At 32.9% G+C, this 22,405-nt stretch overlaps 1 pseudogene; it reads left to right on the top strand.

Moving 5' to 3' along the window:
* The window catches only part of LOC100915094, a 124,857-nt pseudogene extending 102,774 nt beyond the window's left edge, over window positions 1-22,083 (top strand).
* The last annotated feature ends 322 nt before the right edge of the window (window positions 22,084-22,405 follow it).

Here is a 22,405-nt window from a genome sequence, read left to right on the forward strand (position 1 = left end):
TTATGTGGGTTTATTTTATAACCAGCAACTTTGCTAAAGTTGTGGATTATTTCTAATAACTTTTTAGTAGAATCTCTGGGGTTCTCTAAGTATACCATCATGTCATCAGCAAAGAGTGATAATTTGGTTTCCTCATTGCCTATTCTTATCCCTTTAATTGGATTATATACTTTAGAAAGGACATTGAAAATTGAAGATAAATCAGTTAGTCAATAAATCAGTAAGCATTTATTAAATGCTCTCTATGTTCCAGACATAATGAAAAGATGGAATAAAAAAAAGAAAAAAAATCCTACAAATATAGTTCCTGCTCTCAAGTAATTTACTTTGTAATAAGGAAGAAAGCATATCTTAAGCAGTACAAAAAATAAATACAGAATAGATGGAAGGTCAACTTAGACCTGGAGAGGACCAGAACAGGTTTCTTATGTATGATTTTTGATTTGAGTGTTAAATGAATCAAGGGTTCTTAGATTCAAATGTTGGAAAGAAGAATATTCTAAGCATGGGAAGTAACTCACACAAAAATATGAAGATGAGATATTAAGGAAAGAAAAGAATTAGGTCAATATGATTGGGTCAAATAAAGTATTGAGCAGCAAAGGATATTAAAAAATTGAAAATAAGAAGAGGCTAGATTAAGAGCAACTTTAAAAGCCATACTTTTTAATTGATTATTTTTTTGGGAAGGGAATAATATAAAAATAGTTATGTTATAGGAAAATTACTTTAACAGTTTATTGAAGGATAGATTGTAATGAGTAAAGGCAGGGAGGTCAATTAGCATGCCATTGCAATGATTAAGGAAAGCCGTAATTAGGATCTGATCGTGGCTAATTTCTGGGAGAATGGAGTAAAGAGAATGTATGCAAGAAATTTTGTAGAGAATGAAATTGAAGATAAGAAAACTGAATGATTAAAGGATACAAACACAAATAGGCAGCTTTAAAAAAATATTTTGTTTTATTCCAATCACATGTAAATACAAATTTAACATTAATATTTAAAACTTTTGAGTTCCAAATTCCCTTCTCCCCCTTTCCTGTAAGACAGTAATCAATCTGATATATTATATGTGAGTGATCATGCAAAACATATTTCCATATTAGTCATGTTGTAAAAGCTGACCAGACCAAAAAAGAAAAGAGAAAACAAAAAAAGTGAAAAATAATATGATTTGATCTATATTTGGATTCCATCAGTTCTTTCTCTGGAGTTGGATAGCATTTTTTATCATGAGCCCTGTGGAGTAATCTTGAATCATCGAATTACAGAGAATGGCTAAATAATTCACAACTGACCATTGTAGAATATTGCTGTTACTGACTATAATGTTTTCTGATTCTCTCACTTCATTTTGCAAAACTTCATGTTTTTCTGACATAATCCTATTCATTAGTTCTTATAATACAAAAGTATTCATCACAACCATATATAATTTGTTCAGCCATTTCCCCATTTGTAATGTTCTTTGGTTCAGTATTCTTAGGGTCTCCAGATAGCCTAACTTTCAGTTCAGTAGTTACCATAAGAACAGCCAGGTGTTAAAGTCCAAATCCTTATTCTCTCCTTCCTGGGGCTGGGCAGCTTTCTGGAAAGCCTTTCAGAATGGCCTAGGTCTCAGTGGGGGAGAAGCCAGCCACCAGGAGCCTAACTGAAGGTGAAATGAATTTCTGTCTCCCTGGCTCTGAGAGCTTCTAGTGCACTTGTCCTCTGTGGCTTTCAGTCCTTGCTTATATGCTCCACATTGAGTATAAACCAATCATTATATCTCTAGGAAACCATTATTTATTGTAAAAGTAAATCAATCATACTGAACCATGCTAAACTAGATAACCATTGTCTCTAACATTTCCACTTAGCATCTTGTAAGAATGCTTGTTTCAAGTTCAGAGTTCTGACCCATAACACCCAGGGATGAGCATCTTTCAATTTCCAATGCTTTATTGCCATAAAAAGAGATGTTATAAATATTTTTGAACTAATAGTACCTTCTTTTTAAAATCTCTTTGGGATACAGATATAGTAGTAGTATAGATGGATCAAAAGTTTTGCACAATTTTATAGCCCTGTAAGCATTGTTCCAAATTACTCTTCAGAATGGTTAGGGAAAAAAAATCAGAAATCTAGCAACAGTATATTACTATTCAGATTTTCTCACATTCTTTCCAATATTTATCATTTTTATGTTATATTAGACAATTTGATAGATCTGAGTTAATATCTCAAAGTTGTTTTAATTTGCATTTCTCTAATCAAAAGTGATTAAGAGCATTTTTTTCCATTTAACTATGGATGTCTTTGATTTTTTTTAAACTGCATTTACATATCCATTAGCCATTTATGAAAATGGGGGAATGACTCTTATTCTTATAAATTTGACACAATTCTCTATTTGATAAATGAGGGCTTTATCAGAGAAACTTGCTATAAAAATTGTATCCTAGCTTTCTGCTTTCCTTCTAATCTTGGTTGCATTCATTTTGTTTGTATTTAAAAAAAAAATCAAACCTTTTTCTCTATTGAAATAATTACATGATTTCTATATATTTTATTACTGATATGGTTAGATATTCTGATAGTTTTTTAATATTGGACCAATCTTGCATTTCTGGCATGAATCTCACCTGGTTATATTACATGATTCTTGTGAAATATTATAATCTCCTTGCTAATATTTATTTAAAATGATTTGTTAATATTAATTAGAAAAATTGCTATATAGTTTTATTTACATGTTTCAGTTCTTCCCAGTTGTATCATATTTATGATATAAAAGGAATTTAGTAGAACTCCTTATTTTTCTAGTTTCCCAAATAGTTTATATAATATTGGAATTTAATCATTTTTTTCAAATGTTTGATAGAATTCATTTATAAATCCATCTAGCGCTTGTGATTTTTTCTTAATGATTTGTTCAATTTCTTTTTTTAAAGCTGTTTTTTTAAGCATTCTACTTCTTCTGGCAATTCATATTTTTGTAAATATACATTCATTTTACTTAGCTTTTCAGATTTCTTAACATAAAATTAGGCAAAACATCATCTAATAATTGTATTAATTTTCTTTTTATTGGTAATGAATTCACCCTTTTCATTTTCAATCGTGGTAATTGGTTTTTCTTCTTTTTTATAAACCATTTTTTTGACTCAGTGGTTTATTTATATAACCCATTTAATTTTCTTCAGAGTTCTATCATATTTGACTTTTAAGCAATTGTATTCATCTCCTTGTTTTTATTCATGTTTAATTTTTTGTTAGATTTATCTGATTCTGAGAGGAGAAAATTGAGGTCTCCCCCTAGAAATGATTTACTCTCCTTGTGTAACTCATTTCACTTCAGTTATGTGAATTCTATCTCATTTGGTATATATATGTTTAATATTTATAGTACTTTATTGTCTAGGATCTTTTTTAGCAAGATGTAGTCTCACTACCTTCATTGTTCTTTTAGATCTAGTTTTGTCTAAGATCATGATTGCTTCCCTTGCTTTTTTCTTTCTTTTTTTTTTAAACTTTACTTGAAATGCTGCATCTCCTTACTTTTACTCTCTGGGTAGCTCCCTGCTTCAGGTGTGTTTCTTATAAACAACATATTGTTGGATTCTGTTTTTTAATCCACTATCTGCTACTATTTTGTGTGTGAGTTCATTTCATTAGCATTCACAACTGTGATTACTAATTGTATCTTTTCCTTCATTTTATTTTTCACTTGTTTATCCCTCTCTCCATTCTTCCTCCTCCTCCTCCTTCTTCTCCTTCTCCTCCCTCTCTTCCTCCTCCTACTTCTTCTCCTCTTCTTCCTCCTTCTCCTCCTCCTCCTCCTCTTCCTTTTCCTCCTTGTTCTTCTTCAGTCCCCACTTTTCTTAATTCTTTCTATACTATTTCCCTATAGGATAAGATGAATTTCTATACCTGCATGTATATGATATTTCCAAAAGAGTATGTTCAAGTGATAGGCATGTGTCTTTACTTTTATTTTAATAAGTTCTTTATGTCTTTTCATGTGAGATAATTTACCCCATTTTACCTTTTCCTTCCCTCTACTCCCAGTGTAATTTTCATTTTCATCCTTTAATTTTGTTATGTTTTGATATCAATCCATCAAAGTCAACTTACATTTTCATTTTCTATGTATGTGCCTTATAACTGTCCAGTGATAAAATGCTTAAGAATTATAAGGATCTTTTTTCCCATTCAGGGATGTAAACAGTTTAACCTTATTCAATCCTTTATGATTTTCTATTGCATCAAGGACCTTTGACTTTTTTTAAAATTTGCTTTTATGCTTCTCTTTCTGTTCAGTTCTTGTCATCTCATAAGGAATACTTGACAATCCTTTGCTTCACTGAATATCCATTTCTCCCCTGAAGGCATATTCACAAGTTTCTCTGAGGAAGTTGATTCTTGGTTGTGATCCAAGCTCTTTTTATCTTCTAGAATATAATATTCCATGCCCTCTGATCCTGGACTATAGAAGCTGCTTAATCCTGTGTCATATTTTCTTTTGCTTTTTTTCATTTTTTCTAATCTTGCTTTTTGTCTTAATAGTTCACTAGTTTCTTTCTGGATGCTTGCAATATTTTATCCTTAACCTAGGAGGTTTGGAATATTCCTGAGAGTTTTCATTTTGGGATCTCTTTCAGAGTCAGTTGTGGATTCTTTCTTTTTTTCATTTTATGCTCTGGTTCTAGGATCTGATCTCAGAAGAGTTTTCCATGAAATATTCTTGAAATATGATTAGACTCTTTTTGATCATTGTTTTTAGATAGTCCAATAATTTTAACAATATCTCTCTTGGATCTATTTTCCACATCAGTTGTTTTGCCAATTATTTCACAATTATTTCACATTTTCTTTTATTTTTTTATTCTCTTGATTTTGCTTGATTGATCTTTGGTGTCTTATGTCATTATCTTTCATTTACCCAATTTTAATTTTAAAAAATTATTTCTTTCTTTTAGTTTTTGTACCTCTTTTCCCATTTAACCAAACTTTTTAAAAAAGTTTTCTTCAGTCAATTTTGGTACATTTATTTTCTTTTTTTGTGTGCTTTCTCTTTAAACCAAGATGCTGACTCTTTCCTCCCCCCACAAATTTGTTTTGTGTCATTCTCATTTTTTTCTGATTTTTCTTCTAATTTTCTTATTTGATTTTAAAAATAACTCTTGAGCTATTAAGATTTTTTTTTAGGCTTGATATTAATTCCCACTTTTCTTTGAGGCTTCACATTTAAATGTTTTGTTATTGTTGTCCTCTTTTGTATTTTGATCTTTTATGTCAACATACTAACTTTCTATGGTCAGATTCATTTTTGTTAATTAGTTGGTTTTTATTTTTGCTTATTTTTCAGCCTATAAAGTTGATTTTGCTTTAGGAGTAGAGGGGAACTGTTCCTAATTTTGTGTATGTGTGCATGTTGCGGGACTAGTATCAGGTTGCTTGCTTGCTTGCTGTGCCAGGATCATGGACTTTTGCATTTCCTGCTGTTCTGGAGTCCTAAGATCTCACCTGTGGTCTATTTTGTAGTCAGTTTGGGATCTTGCCACTAGCCTGATTCATCAGGTTTTGGTTCCTGTGGGCTTGTGAAGCTTGGCTTGTTGTTGACTTGCCTCTTCCTACCCTGGATTTTCCTTCCCTTTTACCTTACTGATGCAAACTTTACTGCTGACTTCCTAAGTTAACTTGGGTTGGAAAAATGTTTCACCCTGTCTTTTTGTTAATTTTGCGACTCCAAAATTCATTTTGAGGTATTATTTTATAGTTGTATGAATGTGACTTTGTGAGAATTCAGGCAAATTCTTTCCTTATTTCACCTTTGTGTCAACTTGTCCCTCCTGTGCCTCCTGTGCCTCTCCAGATACTTTTCAGAAGAAAAAAAGAGCAAAGCTAGATATAGTCATATAAAATGTTCTTAATCACTACTGATAAGATAAATACAATTTCAAACAATTCTGAGGTATGACACCTCATCAGACCTATTTGATTGGCTAATGTGACAAAAAAGGAAAATGCAATGGAATACTATTATTCTATAAGCAGTGATGAGCAGGATGCCTTAAGAAATACATAAGGCATAAATTCATACAAAGTGAAGTGAGTAGAACAAGGAAAATATTGTACATCCTAACAGCAATATTCTATGATGATTAACTATGAATGAATTAGCTATTCTCAGCAAAAAATTACCCAAAACAATTCTGAAGAACTTAGGATGAAAAATGCTATACATCTTAAGAGGAGGAACTTATAAAGTCTGAATGTGGATAAAAACATACTTTAAAAAAACTTTCTTTTTCTTTTTTGGTATATTTTTTCTTTTGCAACATGGATAACCAGGAAATATGCTTTGCATGACTGTGCATGATTCTTTTCTTTGGGAGGGGCAAGGGGAAAGAGCTAAGGGGAGAATTTAGAACTCAAAATTTAAAAAATCTGAATGTTAATTTTTTCACATATAATTAAGAAAACAAAAAAGAGGAAGAAAAAAGTTCAGGAGGACATTGATGTTCTATGCAGATGACTAGTTAGCTTTTGGTTATTATGATGTGGGAAATTTAGAATGGAGTAGATTGGATGCAGTAAAGATAATGAGTTCTATTTTTGATAAATACTTTGAGATATTTACATGATATCCAACATGTGAATGTGTGGAATGATCCTTGCACTTGGGTGATAAACTAGAACTGGATAAATATATATAAAAATCATTTGCATAGAGATAATTGAACACATGGGGACAAGTGATATCATCAAGTGAAAGAATGCACAGAACAAGAATGAACAAAGGGGTGGAAAGACTATAAATCAGGTAATGAACTCATTAATAAAAGAGAAAGATGATCTAGAAGGTCAGAAAATAACAGATTTCAGAATCTGGATTGGATGATAGTGGTGATATGGGAGCCACGTGTCAATGACTGCTGAAAGTCTAACTCAGACCGTAGAATGGATCCCTTCATGTGAGAGAATGATGATACAATGAGACTGAGAGGCAGTTGAGTTGTCTGACCTCTCTCCTCCCTCTGCCTCCAATTTATTTCATTCCCTATTCACAAGGAACATCTGTGAAGGATGCTTTGCAGCTCCTTCGTTATGATTCACAGCTATGGAGGCTCTCGGAGAATTGACCCGCCCTTTCACTTAGGCATGGTCCTTAACAGGTGATCAATTTGGATGGCAGAAAATGACTGAGTGTAGCATTCTATAAACTTAGTAGTGTTTTAAAATAAGAATGTATTCATGTGAGACAAAATGAATAAAATTTACATAAAGAGAGCAAAGGGAGTGCATGGTGTCATGCAATTGTATTAAAGCCTAGGTTCTAGTCGCTATCTTCCCTTACTTCTTTCCACAAGACACAGTGTTTTCATGATTTTGTCTGATCTGTTCCAGTTTATTTTTAATTATGATATAGCATGAGTGATTACACCTTCATTACTAACAGTAAGAATGTCTCTAATTCTCTGAAATTTTCTGACTTCCATTCCGTCTTCCAAAGAAATCACTATTAATTTTTTTTCTCTTAACTTTGTTGTTCCTCTGATCTGAATTCCCTTTTATGTTTGAGGCATGTACTGAATTCATGTCTATCTTCAGTTGTTAACATTTTTCTTTCAGGCCTGCTGTAGTAGATAAATATCTCAAAATCTTATAATCTGACTTTATTGGAATTGGAAAATTTTGTAACAAATTCAAACTTTGGATAAAGTTAAGCTATCATAGTGATTATTTTTAGATTTTAATTTTGTGCTGACTACAAAAAATTATTTCCTATTATTTTTGAAATATGTTTATTTCATTAAGTATTTCTAGTTACATTTAAAATAAATTAATTATCAGTTTTTGAATATTTGAGTTCCAAATTTTCTCTGTATCACCCTATCCCCCCTCTTTGAGAAGGTAAGAAATTTTATTTTGATTTTACATATGAGGTCATGTAAAATATATTTCCACATTAAACATATTGCAAAAGAAAACAGTCAAAAAGTGAAACATGAAAAATAAAGAAAGCTTTTTAAATGTATACTTTGATTTGTTTTCATATAATAATTGTTTTGATTAAAATAACTGTCTTTTTTCCTTTATTAAAGCTTTTTATTTTTCAAAACACATGCATAGACAATCCTTCAACATTAGCCCTTGCAAAACCTTGTGTTCCAATCCCTCCCTTTCCCCACGCCCTCCCCTAAATGGCAAGTAGATTAATATATGGTAAACATGGTAAAATATGTTAAATCCAATATATACATACCTATTTATACAATTATCTTGCTGCACAAGAAAAATCTAATCAGATCAGAAAAAAAAAAGAGAAGGAAAATAAAATGCAAGCAAACAACAAAGAGTGAAAATGCTATGTTGTGAACCATACTCAGTTCCCACAGTTCTCTCTCTGAATGTAGATTGTTGTCTTCATCACTAAACAACTGGAACTAGTTTGAATTATCTTATTGTTGAAGAGAGCCACATCAGAATTGATCATCATATAAATTTGCTATTGCCGAGAATAGCTGTCTTTCACAATTACTTACAATATTGCTATTACAGTGTACAGTGTCTCTTGATTCTGATCACTTTATTTTGCATGAGTTCATATAAGTCTTTCAAAGTTTTTCCAAAACTGTCCTGTTCATCAAATTTTATACCACTGGAGTTCATCACAATTATCATTCCACTATTCCCCAATTAATGTGCAGCCCTTCAATTTCCAATTTTGTATCACCTTGAAAAAACTACAATAAATAGCTGTTTTATCCTTTTTTGTAATCTCTTGGGGATAGTAACCTTATTCCCAGGTCAAAATGTATGCAAAAATAAATAACTCTGAGTATAGCTCCAAATTGCTCTCCCAAAAGGTTGAACCAATTCACAACTTCACCAACAGTGCATTACTATCAAAATTTGTCCACTTCACCTCCAGAATTTGTAATTTTCTTTTTCTGTCAAGTCAATCGGTATGAGATAGTACCTCAGTGTTGTTTTAATCTGTTTTTCTCTTGTCAGTAGTGATTTAAAGTAATTTTGATTGATAGCTTTGATTTCTTCCGAAAAATGCTTGCTCATATCCTTTGACCATTTATCCATGAGGAAATGGCTCTTATTTTATAAATTTGGTTAAGTTTCCTATATATTTGGGAAATGAGATTTTTATCAGAGAAACATTTTTTTCATCATTTTTCTGTTTTCCTTCTAATTTTGGCTTCATTACTTTTGTTTCTACAAAAGGTTTTTTTTTTTTTTAAATTTTATGTCATCAAAACCATCCATTTTACTTTCTGTAATCCTCTATATCTCTGTTTGGTCTTTTTTTTTTTTTCCTTTCATAGCTTTTATATATAACTTTTTTTCATACTACTTTAATTTACTTAAGGTATCCAACTTTATGTCTAAATAATTTATCCATTTTGACCTTATATTATTATATGTTGTGAGATTTTGATCTATGCCTAGTTTTTGCCAAACTACTTTCCAGTTTTACCAGCCAATTTTGTCAAATAGTGAGTTCTTATCCCAAGAGCTTAGATCTTTAGATTTAACCAACACTAGATTACTAGTCATCTCCTACTCTGTTTTATATACTTAATCTATTTATTGATCTACCATTCTATTTTTTTTTACTAGCACTGTTGTTCTGATAATTACTGTTTTACAAAATTTAGTTTGAAATCTGAAACTACAATGCCACCTTTCTTCAATTTTTTTATTCCCTTCATATCCTTGAGCTTTTATTCTTCCAGATGAATTTTATTATTTTTCTAGCTTTATAAAATAATTTTTTATAATTAATTGAGGAGCCACTGAATAAATTAGATAACATTATCATTTTTGCTCACTCTCAGTCTACCATGAGCAATTAATATTTCTCCAATGTATAGATCTACCTTTATTTGTATAATAACTTTTTTCATTGAACTGACATAATACCTGGACTTATCTTGGCAAGACTTCTAAGTACTTCATATTTCATTTATTTACTTATGGATGTGTTATTTTTTAAATAATAGCTTTTTTATGTTCAAAATATTTACAAGGATAGTTTTCAATATTTATCCTTGCAAAATCTTCTGTTCCAAATTTTTTCTCCCTGCCTTCTTCCCATTCTATTCCCTAGACAGAAAGTAATACAATATATATTAAATATGTGTAATTCTTCTACACATAATTCCACAACTATCATATTTTATAAGAAAAACAGGTCAACAGCAGGATGAATACAGAGAGGATTGGTGAGACTTACATGAACTGATGCTAATTTTTTTTTTTTTATTTAATAGCCTTTTATTTACAGGATTTATACATGGGTAACTTTACAGCATTAACAATTGCCAAACCTCTTGTTCCAATTTTCACCTCTTACCCCCCCCCACCCCCTCCCCTAGATGGCAGGATGACCAGTAGATGTTAAATATATTAAAATATAACTTAGATACACAATAAGTACATGACCAAAACGTTATTTTGCTGTACAAAAAGAATCAGACTCTGAAATATTGTACAATTAGCTTGTGAAGGAAATCAAAAATGCAGGTGTGCATAAATATAGGGATTGGGAATTCAATGTAATGGTTTTTAGTCATCTCCCAGAGTTCTTTTTCTGGGCATAGCTAGTTCAGTTCATTACTGCTCCATTAGAAATGATTTGGTTGATCTCGTTGCTGAGGATGGCCTGATCCATCAGAACTGGTCATCATCTAGTATTGTTGTTGAAGTATATAATGATCTCCTGGTCCTGCTCATTTCACTCAGCATGAACTGATGCTAATTGAGATGAGCAGAACCAGGAAATCATTATATACCTCAACAACGATACAATAGGAAGATGTATTCTGATGGAAGTGAATTTCTTAGACAAAAAGATCTAACTCAGTTTCAATTGATCAAGGATGGACAGAAGCAGCTACACCCAAACAAAGAACACTGGGAAATGAATGTAAACTGCTTGCATTTTTTTTCTTCCCAGGTTATTTTTACATTCTGAATCCAATTCTTCCTGCGCAACAAGAGAACTATTTGGTTCTGCACATATTCCGAAAAGTCGGAAGTGAGTGCAAGGAATAATGTTGTAAAAAAAATTACCCAGGCATGGGCTCTGTCAATAAAAAAGTCATATATATACACACAAATATATATACACACAAAAAAAGAAAGAAAAACAGGTCAAAAAGGGGGAAAAAAAGGAGAAAGAAAACAAAAAGAAAGGAAACAGCAATGAAAAAGGTGAAAATACTTTGCTATGCCATATTCAGTTCCCACAGTTCTCTTTCTGGATGTAGATGAGCAAGTAGATAGCACAGTGGATAAAGCATTAGCCTTGAAGTCAGGAGGACCTGAGTTCAAATCTGGTCTCAGACACTTAACTCTTCCTAGCTGTGTGACCCTGGGCAAGTCTCTTGACTCTAATTGCCTCAGCAAAAAAACAAAACAAAACAAAAAAATACATTACAAATCCATTGGAATTAGCCTAAATCACCTCATTATTGATGAGAGCCATGTGCATTAGAACTGATCATTGTATAAATCTTGCTGTTGCTGTGTACAATGTTCTCTTGGTTCTACTCACTTCACTTAGCTGTCCCAAATCACTTACTTTCAAGTTTATTTTTAACCTATTCCTTTATAGTTATTCACAAATTTTAATTTTATTGAATTATGGTCTGAAAAGTTTACATTTAACTTTTTTATTTTTCCAAAGTTAGTGGTGGGATTTTATGTTTTAATAAATGGTCAGTTTTCATGAAGATGACATGTATAACTGAGGAAAAAAAAAGGTGTAGTCTTTCCTAGTCCCATTAAATTTTCTTTAGATGTCTATCATATCAGATTCTATTAATCTTCTTGACTTCTTTCTTATTTACTATGTGATTAGCTTTCTCTAGTTCTCAGAGGGCAAAATTAAGTCCTCTGCTAATATAATTCTACTGCCTGTTTCTTCCTTTAATTCACTTAACTTTTCCTGTAACAAATTTTAATGCTGTACCATTTATTATATGTAGTCATTATTAATATTACTTCATTTTCTGTGTTTCTTTTTAGCAATATGAACTTTACCTGATTATTTTTTAATTAGATCTATTTTTTGTTTTTGATTTGTGTGAGATCATGATTGTTACCCCTGCTCTTTTTTACTTTAGTTGAATTATAAAAATAATAATTATTTTACTTCTGTTTGCCAATCTAATTCAAGTGTGTTTCTTATAAACAACATATTGTGGAATAACTTCCAATCCATTTTGTAATTAGTTTTCTTTTCATGGATGAGTTTTACCCATTCACTTTCATGGTTATTATTATTCATTGTTTATTTTCCTCCATCCTACTTTCTTCTACTTATTCTATAATTTCTTTTTATCTTGTCCCTCCTCTAAAAATGTATTTTGATTCTGAATATGTTTTTTTCTCTGCCTTCCCTTTTATACCCCTTAACCTTTTCACCAATGAATTTTTCCTTTTAGTTTTTTTTTTGTAACATAGATTTTTATAACCAATTGAATGTGTGTATTCTCCTCTTTCTGAACTAATTTAGATATGAATGAGTTCATACAGTGCTTATCCTCTAACCATTTCCTTTTTTACAATAAAAACTCTTCCTTGAGTGCCTCTTTTATGTGAGATAATTTTCCTTTCCTTATGAAGAGATAAATTTATCTCTTCTTCTTCTCTTTTCTTCTTTTTCCCAGGATGTTATTCTGGCATTTACATTTTTAAATATCATCCCAGCACAATTAGCTCACTTTCACATTCTCCTTCTTACTGCCCTAATAATAACATTCTTCAAAGTTACATGTAAAAAGTGAAAAAAAAATTAACCCAATTGATTTCTCTTTATTGTTTATCTTTTTTTTTTTTGCTTCTCTTGAATCTTTTATTTGAAATTCAAATTTTCTGTTCATCTTTGATCTTTATATCAAGAGTTTTTAAAATGCTTTATTTTATTAAATGTCCATTATATATAAATAATAAATATATTATTAAAAATATCTTGAAAGATTATATTCAGTTTTTCTGGATAAGTTATTCTTGGTTATTTTCTTACAGGGTTCTGTAAAACACTATTTCAAACTGCATTTTTTCATTGCTATTTTCAGAGCTAATTCTAGGGTTTTAGAAGTTTTCATTGCTTCCAAGGTAGTATAATCTGGACAGAGGGGACATTTCTCTCCTGATTCTCCTGATTTGCACTTTGGTCCTTACCTAGCAATTGTCCCTATTCTCTTGGATTGTAATTGATACTACTATTCAGGCTTCCTAATTTTTTTGAACTGGAAGTGATATTGTTTCTATGGTTCTTATTCCCTTGCAAACCAAAATGATATTTCCACTAAGGACTTCTACTCCCTAAATACTAATACTACAACTTGCCCTCTTTGAACTAGAAGTGGCTATAGACAATAGATTTGTCAAAAGGTGTCTATCTGTCTGTCTCTCTTTCTCTCTCCCTTTCTCTTTTATTGGAAGCTAACTACATAGCATATAATAGATGGGACACAGTGTTTCAAGTCAGGAAACCTGAGTCAAATGCAGCATCAGATACTAGCAGTGTGAAAAGAATCTTGAAACATCATTAAGTTTGCACTTTCACTCTGGCTGAATTAAATGATTTTATTTAAATAATAATATACACCATTTTTTTTTTAAATAACAGGCTATCAGAAAGAATTGTATCATTTTGGAGAATTTATCAAATGAATTGGTGAGCTGATAAGTAACTTCTATTTGAATGGGCACCACATTTGGTTAAGTTGTGGATGAAGTTTAAACAAATGATCATAACTCTCAAATTAATATTCTGGAAAACTGGGGGTTTAACTTCTCAGATAATCTTCCAACCAAGCTGAAAACTCAATTTTTTTATCCTCATTAGCTGAATTTTCTTCAAACTTTTGCTTGTCTGGGCTATTTCTTTTCAATTGCATGAAAAGTATCCAGAATTGTTTTATAAAGATGATGAAATTAAAAAAAACCCTGAAGATGATCATACATGTGCCAAATGTAACATTTATGGACAATTTGATACTGATATTTTGGGTTATATGCCAAGCAATAGTGGCATCTCTGTTGTTCATAAGATTAATAGAAATCTTTTGTCTCAAGAGCCAGATCTTTTAATTGATGGTGAGCCTAGAGGAAGTTAGTGAACCAGCCTGTAAGTCAACAAGCATTCATTAAATATCTATCATGTTCCAGCAACTGTGTTGAGTACTGGTGGGAAAAAATTCCCTACTCTCAAGGAATCCATAGTCTAATAGGGGAGACAACATGTAAATAACTATGCATAAATAAAATACTACAGGATAAATTGTAATCATTTCATAAGAAAGCTAGACATTGAGAATAAAGAGAACAGACACTGACAAACACTTCTTACAGATGGAGATTCAGCTGAGACTAGAGAGTCAGTGAGGAGATAAATTGGTGAGTTTCAAAAGGCTAATGTCATTATATCACCATGTGTGTGTGTGCGTGTGTGTGTGTGTGTGGGGGGACTGAATAAAGTATAACAAAACTGGAAAGAGTTTTTTCCCCTTCTCTCAAGATGGTGAACAAAAATAAACCAAAGAACAAAAGGAAAAGAAAATCAAAAAAGGAAAAGAAAAAGGAAAAGAAGAACAAAAAAGGAAGATGTAGATGAAAAGGTGATGAAAAAGTCTCGAAAGCATTGTGGTCAGAAGTTGGTCTTTGTCAAGGAATCCATAAATGTATTCCCTCAAGCCATATTCTATTGAAAATATGCTGTGCGGGGGGAGGAGCCAAGATGGCGGAGAAGGCACACGCGATTTTCTAAGCTCTTCTCTTACCCTCTCTATCAATATTATATCGAGCCTCAAAAATAGTCTTGACTGCTACAATTCGTAAAGATAAGAAGTAGAACAACTCACCAGCCAAAGAAAATCTGCAGTCTCGCCAAAAAAAGTTTGTTCCGGGGCCAGGGGGGAGATCAGCGCAGACTGGGAGAGAAATTAGGTTCTGAGGAGAGCCTCAAACCGAAAGTGAAAGCACAGATCTCAGCACAAGCTTGCAGCCCCAACCCCCAGTACCGGGCTTTTCCTTGGGGCAGTTGTGATCCTGCACGGCAGGAGGACACAGCCCGGGTTAGCCTCCAATCTGTGCAGTGGGGGGCTCGGCTTGGGGCCATAGAGCTTTCCCAGGGTTGATTTGTCGGGCAGAGACGCTGGGGCAGAGTTCTGGGCAGAGTTCGGTAGAATCGGAGGTCTGCGGTCAGCTGCTAATACTCACAGTCCCACAAGAGGCTCTGGCCTGGGGCAGTGACACTTTCACCCCTTAGTCTCTAGCCTAGGGCAATCGCTAACCCACACAGCCCTACTGGGCACTTCAATAGCTCGGCCAGTGCTGAATCCACCTCCTGTTGGGGGAAGGGAAAACTCTCACTCAGAGCACTCCCATACCTCTGAGCCGGAAATCGGTTTACATCTCTCCTGTTCTGCAGAGGAAGCTGGTAACCCCCTTGCCTAGGAGACATACCCTAAAGGCTTTAAAACATGAATAAAAAGATGAAAAGAACGATCGACAGCTTCTATGCAGAAAAAGAGCAGGTCAGCAAACCTGAAGAGACAGCAAATAGCAAAAATGCACCAGACTGTCCTCCTTTACATGATGCTCTCATAGAAGAGACCATTAAAAGTCTCAAAAGAGAGTTAGAAGATAAATGGGGAAAGGAAAGAGAAGCCTTACAAGAGAGCAACAACTTCCTGAAATACGAATTGGAAAAGTTAAAAAATTCCCAGGAAGTGCAGGGAAACAAAATTTGTGAATTGGAAAAAATAAAAAAATCTCAGGAAAGTAAGAATTGTGAATTGGAAAAAATAAAGAATTCACTAGAAAGTAGGATCTGTGAATTGGAAAAGACAAAGAACTCGCAAGAAAGTAGGATCTGTGAATTGGAAAAAGAAAATAATTCACTAAAAAAAAAAATTAGTGAAATGGAAAAAAATTCCACAGACCAAAACAATACATTTAAAAACTCAATTGGACATATACAGAAAGAAGTAAAAAAAGCTAATGAAGAAAATAATTCTTTAAAAATTAGAACTGAACAAATAGAAACTAATGATTCATTGAGACAGCAAGAATCAGTCAAGCAAAACAAAAAAATGACAAACTGGAAAAAACCATGAATTATCTACTTGCAAAATGACAGACTTGGAAAATAGATCTAGGAGAGATAATCTGAGGATTATTGGACTTTCCAAAAACTATGATGAAAAAAAGAGCCTAGATACTATTTTACAAGAAATCATCAAAGAGAACTGCCCAGATGTAATAGAATCAGAAGGTAAAATAGGCATTGAAAGAATTCATCGAACACCTTCTGAAAGAAACCCTAAAATAAAAACCCCAAGGAATATTGTGGCCAAATTTCAGAACTATCAGATTAAGGAAAAAATTTTACAAGCAGCCAAAAAAAAACAATTTAAATACCGAGGTGCCACAATAAGGATCACCCAAGATCTGGCTGCCTCCACATTAAAGGAGAAGGGCCTGGAATCTGATATTCCGAAAGGCACAAGAACTTGGGATGCAGCCAAGAATAAACTACCCAGCTAAGCTGAGCATTTTCTTCCAGGGAAGAAGATGGACATTTAATGAAACAAATGAATTCCATTTGTTTCTAAGGAAAAAACCAGAACTAAACAAAAAATTTGATCTCCAACCATAGAACTCAAGAGATGCAGAAAAGGTAAAAATAACTCTTGAGAATTGTATTTCTGTTGTGGATATACAAAAAGAATACATGTATGATTTGATTAAGGGAAGTAGATATGGAAAAGGGATGATGGCAGAATAAGGTGGGAAGGAGGGATAAAAAGAGGGAAACCACATCCCATGAAGAGGCAAAGGAAACTTATCATATCTGAGGGAATTTAAAGAGGGGGAGGAACATTGTGTGAATCTTACTCTCATCAGAGGTGGCTCAAAGAAAAAATAATTGACATTTGTTTTAGAAAATTCTCTCTTGCCTCATTAAAACGGGGAGAGGAAAAGGAAAAGAAAAAGAGTAATAAGGAAGGAAGGGAAAAGATTCAAAGGGGGAGGGAGGGATTATAAAGAGGGTAAGAATCGTGATACAAGTGGGGTACATAAGTTCAAAAAGGGGAAAGAGGGTTAGGGGAGGCAAGAAAAAGTAAAGCATAATCTGGGGTTATTAGGATGGCAGGAAATACAGATTTAATAATTCTAACCGTAAATGTGAATGGATGAACTCCCCCATATAGAGGAGGCAGATAGCAGACTGGATCAAAAGTCAGAACCCTACAATATGTTATTTACAAGAAACACATTTAAAGCAGGGAGATACATATAGAGTAAAGGTAAAAGGCTGGAGCAAAATCTATTATGCTTCAGGTGAAGTCAAAAAAGAAGGGGTAGCCATCCTTATCTCAGATCAAGCAAAAGCAAAAATTGATCTAATTAAAAGAGATAAGGAAGGTAACTACATCCTGCTAAAGGGCAGCATAAACAACAAAGCAATATCAGTATTAAACATATATGCACCAAGTGGTATGGCATCCAACTTCCTAAAGGAGAAGTTAAGAGAGTTGCAAGAAGAAATAGACAACAAAACTGTAATAATGGGAGATCTCAACCTTGTACTCTCAGAATTAGACAAATCAAACCACAAAACAAATAAGAAAGAAATTAAAGAAGTAAATAGAATATTAGAAAAATTAGGTATGTTAGATCTTTGGAGAAAATTGAATGGAGATAGAAAGGAATATATTTTCTTCTCAGCAGTCCATGCAACGTATTCAAAAATTGACCATATATTAGGACATAAAGACCTCAAAATTAAATGCAAGAAAGCAGAAATAGTAAATGCTTTCTTTTCAGATCATGATGCAATAAAAACTACATTCAACAAAAAGTTAGGGGGAAATAGACCAAAAAGTAATTGGAAACTAAACAATCTCATCTTAAAGAATGATTGGGTGAAGCAGCAAATTACAGATACAATTAATAATTTCACCCAAGATAATGACAATGATGAGACGTCATAACAAAATTTGTGGGATGCAGCCAAAGCGGTAATAAGAGGGAATTTTATATCCTTAGAGGCTTACTTGAATAAAACAGAGAAAGAAAAGATTAATGAATTGGGCTTGCAACTAAAAAAACTAAAAGAGACCAAATTAAAACCCCAATCAAATACTAAATTTGAAATTCTAAAATTAAAAGGTGAAATTAAAAATATTGAAAGTAAAAAAAAACTATTGAACTAATTAATAAAACTAAGAGTTGGTTCTATGAAAAAGCCAATAAAATAGATAAGCCTTTGGTAAATCTGATTAGAAAAGAAGGAGGAAAATGAAATTAGTAGTCTTAAAAATGAAAAGGGAGAACTTTCCACCAATGAAGAGGAAATTAGAGAAATAATAAGGAGTTATTTTGCTCAACTTTATGCCAATAAATTTGATAACCTAAGTAAAATGGATGATTACCTCCAAAAATATAGACTTCCCAGACTAACAGAGGAGGAAGTAAATTGCTTGAATATTCCAATTTCAGAAAAAGAAATAGAACAGGCAATTAAACAACTCCCTAAGAAAAAATCCCCAGGACCAGATGGATTTACATGTGAATTTTACCAAACATTTAAAGAACAATTGGCCCCAATGCTATATAAATTATCTGATAAAATAGGGAATGAAGGAGTCCTACCAAATTCCTTCTATGACATAGACATGGTACTGATACCTAAACCAGGTAGGTTGAAAACAGAGAAAGAAAATTATAGACCAATCTCCCTAATGAATATTGATGCTAAAATCTTAAATAAGATATTAGCAAAAAGACTACAGAAAATCATCTCCAGGATAATACACTATGATCAAGTAGGATTTATACCAGGAATGCAGGGCTGGTTTAATATTAGGAAACTATCAATATAATTGGCCATATTAATACCCAGATTAACAAAAACCATATGATCATCTCAATAGATGCAGAAAAACCATTTGACAAAATCCAACATCCATTCCTATTAAAAACACTTGAAAGTATAGGAATAAATGGACTTTTCCTTAAAATAATCAGCAGCATCTATTTAAAACCATCAGTAAGCATCATATGTAATGGAGACAAACTGCAACCATTCCCAATAAGATCTGGAGTGAAACAAGGTTGCCCACTATCACCGTTACTATTTAATATTGTATTAGAAATGCAAGCTTTGGCAATAAGAGCTGAGAAAGAGATTAAAGGAATAAGAATAGGCAATGAGGAAACCAAATTATCGCTCTTTGCCAATGACATGATGGTATATTTAGAGAACCCCAGAGATTCTACTAAAAAGTTATTAGAAATAATCCACAACTTTAGCAAAGTTGCTGGTTATAAAATAAACCACATAAGTCATCAGCATTCTTATATATCACTAACAAAATCCAACAGTCAGAGATACAAAGAGAAATTCCATTTAAAGTAACTACTGATAATATAAAATATTTAGGAATCTATCTGCCAAGGGAAAATCAGAAACTTTATAAGCAAAATTACAGACCACTTTTCACACAAATTAAGTCTGATCTAACCAATTGGAAAAATATTAAATGCTCTTGGATAGGGCGAGCAAATATAATAAAGATGACAATATTACTAAACTAATCTATTTATTTAGCACTATACCAATCAGACTCCAAAAACTATTTTTGAATGACCTAGAAAAAATAACAACAAAATTCATATGGAAAACAAAAGGTCAAGAATTTCAAGGGAATTAATGAAAAAAAAATCAAATGAAGGTGGCTTGCTGTACCAGATCTAAAATTATATTATAGAGCAGCAGTTACCAAAACCATTTGGTATTGAGCTAAGGAATAGATTAGTTGATCAGTGGAATAGGTTAGGCTCAAGGATAAAACAGTCAACAAATATAGCAACCTAGTCTTTGACAAACCCAAAGACCCCAGCTTTTGGGATAAGAACTTACTGTTTGATAAAATTGTTGGGAAAATTGAAACTAATATGGCAGAAACTAGGCATTGATCCACACTTAACACTGTACACCAAGATGAGGTCAAAATGGGTTCATGACCTAGGCATAAAGAATGAAATTATTAATAAATTAGAGGAACACAGGATAGTTTTTACCTCTCAGACCTGTGGAAGGGGAAGGAATTTATGACCAAAGCAGAACTAGAGATCATTACTGATCACAAAATAGAAAATTTCGATTATACCAAATGGAAAAGTTTTTGTACAAACAAAACTAATGCAGACAAGATTAGAAGGAAGCAATAAACTGGGAAAATATTTTTACAGTCAAGGTTCTGATAAAGGCCTCATTTCCAAAAATATATAGAGAATTAACTCTAATTTATAAAAATCAAGCCATTCTCCAATTGAAAAATGGTCAATGGATATGAACAGACAATTCTCAGATGAAGAAATTGAAACTATTTCTAGTCATATGAAAAGATGCTCCAAGTCATTATTAATCAGAGAAATGCAAATTAAGACAACTCTAAGATACCACTACACACCTGTCGATTGGCTAAGATGACAGGAAAAAATAATGATTGTTGAGGGATGTGGGAAAACTGGGACATTGATGCATTGTTGGTGGAGTTGTGAACGAATCCAATCATTTTGGAGAGTAGTTTGGAACTATGCTCAAAAAGTTATCAAACTGTGCATACCCTTTGATCCAGCAGTGTTACTACTGGGCTTATATCCCAAAGAGATCATAAAGAAGGGAAAGGGACCTGTATGTGCACGAATGTTTGTGGCAGCGCTTTATGTAGTAGCTAGGAACTGGACACTGAATGGATGTCCATCAGTTGGAGAATGGCTGAATAAATTGTGGTATATGAATATTATGGAATATTACTGTTCTGTAAGAAATGACCAACAGGATGATTTCAGAAAGTCCTGGAGAGACTTACACAAACTGATGCTGAGTGAAGTGAGCAGGACCAGGAGATCATTATATACTTCAATAACAATACTATATGATGACCAGTTCTGATGGACCTGGCCATCCTCAGCAACGAGATCAACAAAATCATTTCTAATGGAGCAATAATGAACTGAACCAGCTACGCCCAGAGAACGAACTGTGGGAGAAGACTAAAAACCATTACATTGAATTCCCAATCCCTATATTTATGCCCACCTGCATTTTTGATTTCCTTCACAAGCTAATTGTACAATATTTCAGAGTCTGATTCTTTTTCTACAGCAAAATAACGTTTGGTCATATATACTTATTGTGTATCTAATTTATATTTTAATGTATTTAACATCTACTGGTCATCCTGCCATCTAGGGGGGGGTGGGGGGTAAGAGGTGAAAAATTGGAACAAGAGGTTTGGCAATTGTTAATGCTGTAAAGTTACCCATGCATATATCCTGTAAATAAACGGCTATTAAATAATAAAAAAAAAGAAAGAAAGAAAGAAAGAAAATATGCTGTGCCAAAATCTGGGATGAAAGGAAAAAATAGAGAAAAAGTGCTTGTTACTATCTCAAAGCCAGCTCCTGGTTATAAGAATGGAGGAATCACTTTGGTAAAGTTTATAAAATTCCTACATGTTGTCTTACTGAGGATGTGCCTAGAAAGTTGCTAAGTCATGGCAAAAAACCCTTCAGACAGCATGTTAGAAGACTTTGAGTTAGTATCACCCCATCACAGATGTAATCATGCTCACTGGTCACCACAGGGACAAGTGGTTTTCTTGAAGCAGTTGGCTAATGGCTTCCTCCTGGTGACTAGACCTATAACCATCAACTGTATTTCTTTGCAAAAGATTCATCAGAAACTTATCATTGCCACCTTTACCAAGGTTAACAATTATTTAATGTAAAAATTTCAAAACATCTTACTGCCGACAAACCTTGACACCAAGGAAAGATTTTTGACATAGAAAAAGAGAAATACGAGATTACAGAGGAGAGCAAGACTGATCAGAAAACAATGAACTCTCAGACCTGCCCCAAATCAAGAAAATTCCTTAACTCCATGGCTACCTGCATTCTGTATTCTCTCTCTCCAATGGAGTTTTTGCTCATAAATTGGTGTTTTTAATGTCTTGCAGAGAACTATTGCTAAAATATTTTGAATAACTGAAAACCAAATCAACCAAATAGCAACAATAACAACTGGAATGAGTCAGATAATCAAGGTCTTTAAAAGCTAAACAACAATTTCCATTTGATTCTGTCAGTTATAGTGAGCCACTGGAGTTGAATGAATGAGGGGCAGATGGTGATATTGTCAGAATCACTTCGTTGTTGAATTATTTTAGTTCTGTCTGTCTCTCCGTAATCTTATTTGGGGATTTCTTGGCAAAAATATTAGAATGGTTTGACATTCCCTTCTTCAGCCCATTTTACAAATGAGGAAACTGAGGCAAGCAGGATTAAAAGGCTTTTCTGGAATCTTACA

Source organism: Sarcophilus harrisii, chromosome 4, assembly GCF_902635505.1.
Source record: "Sarcophilus harrisii chromosome 4, mSarHar1.11, whole genome shotgun sequence".
Classification (NCBI taxonomy): Eukaryota; Metazoa; Chordata; class Mammalia; order Dasyuromorphia; family Dasyuridae; genus Sarcophilus; species Sarcophilus harrisii.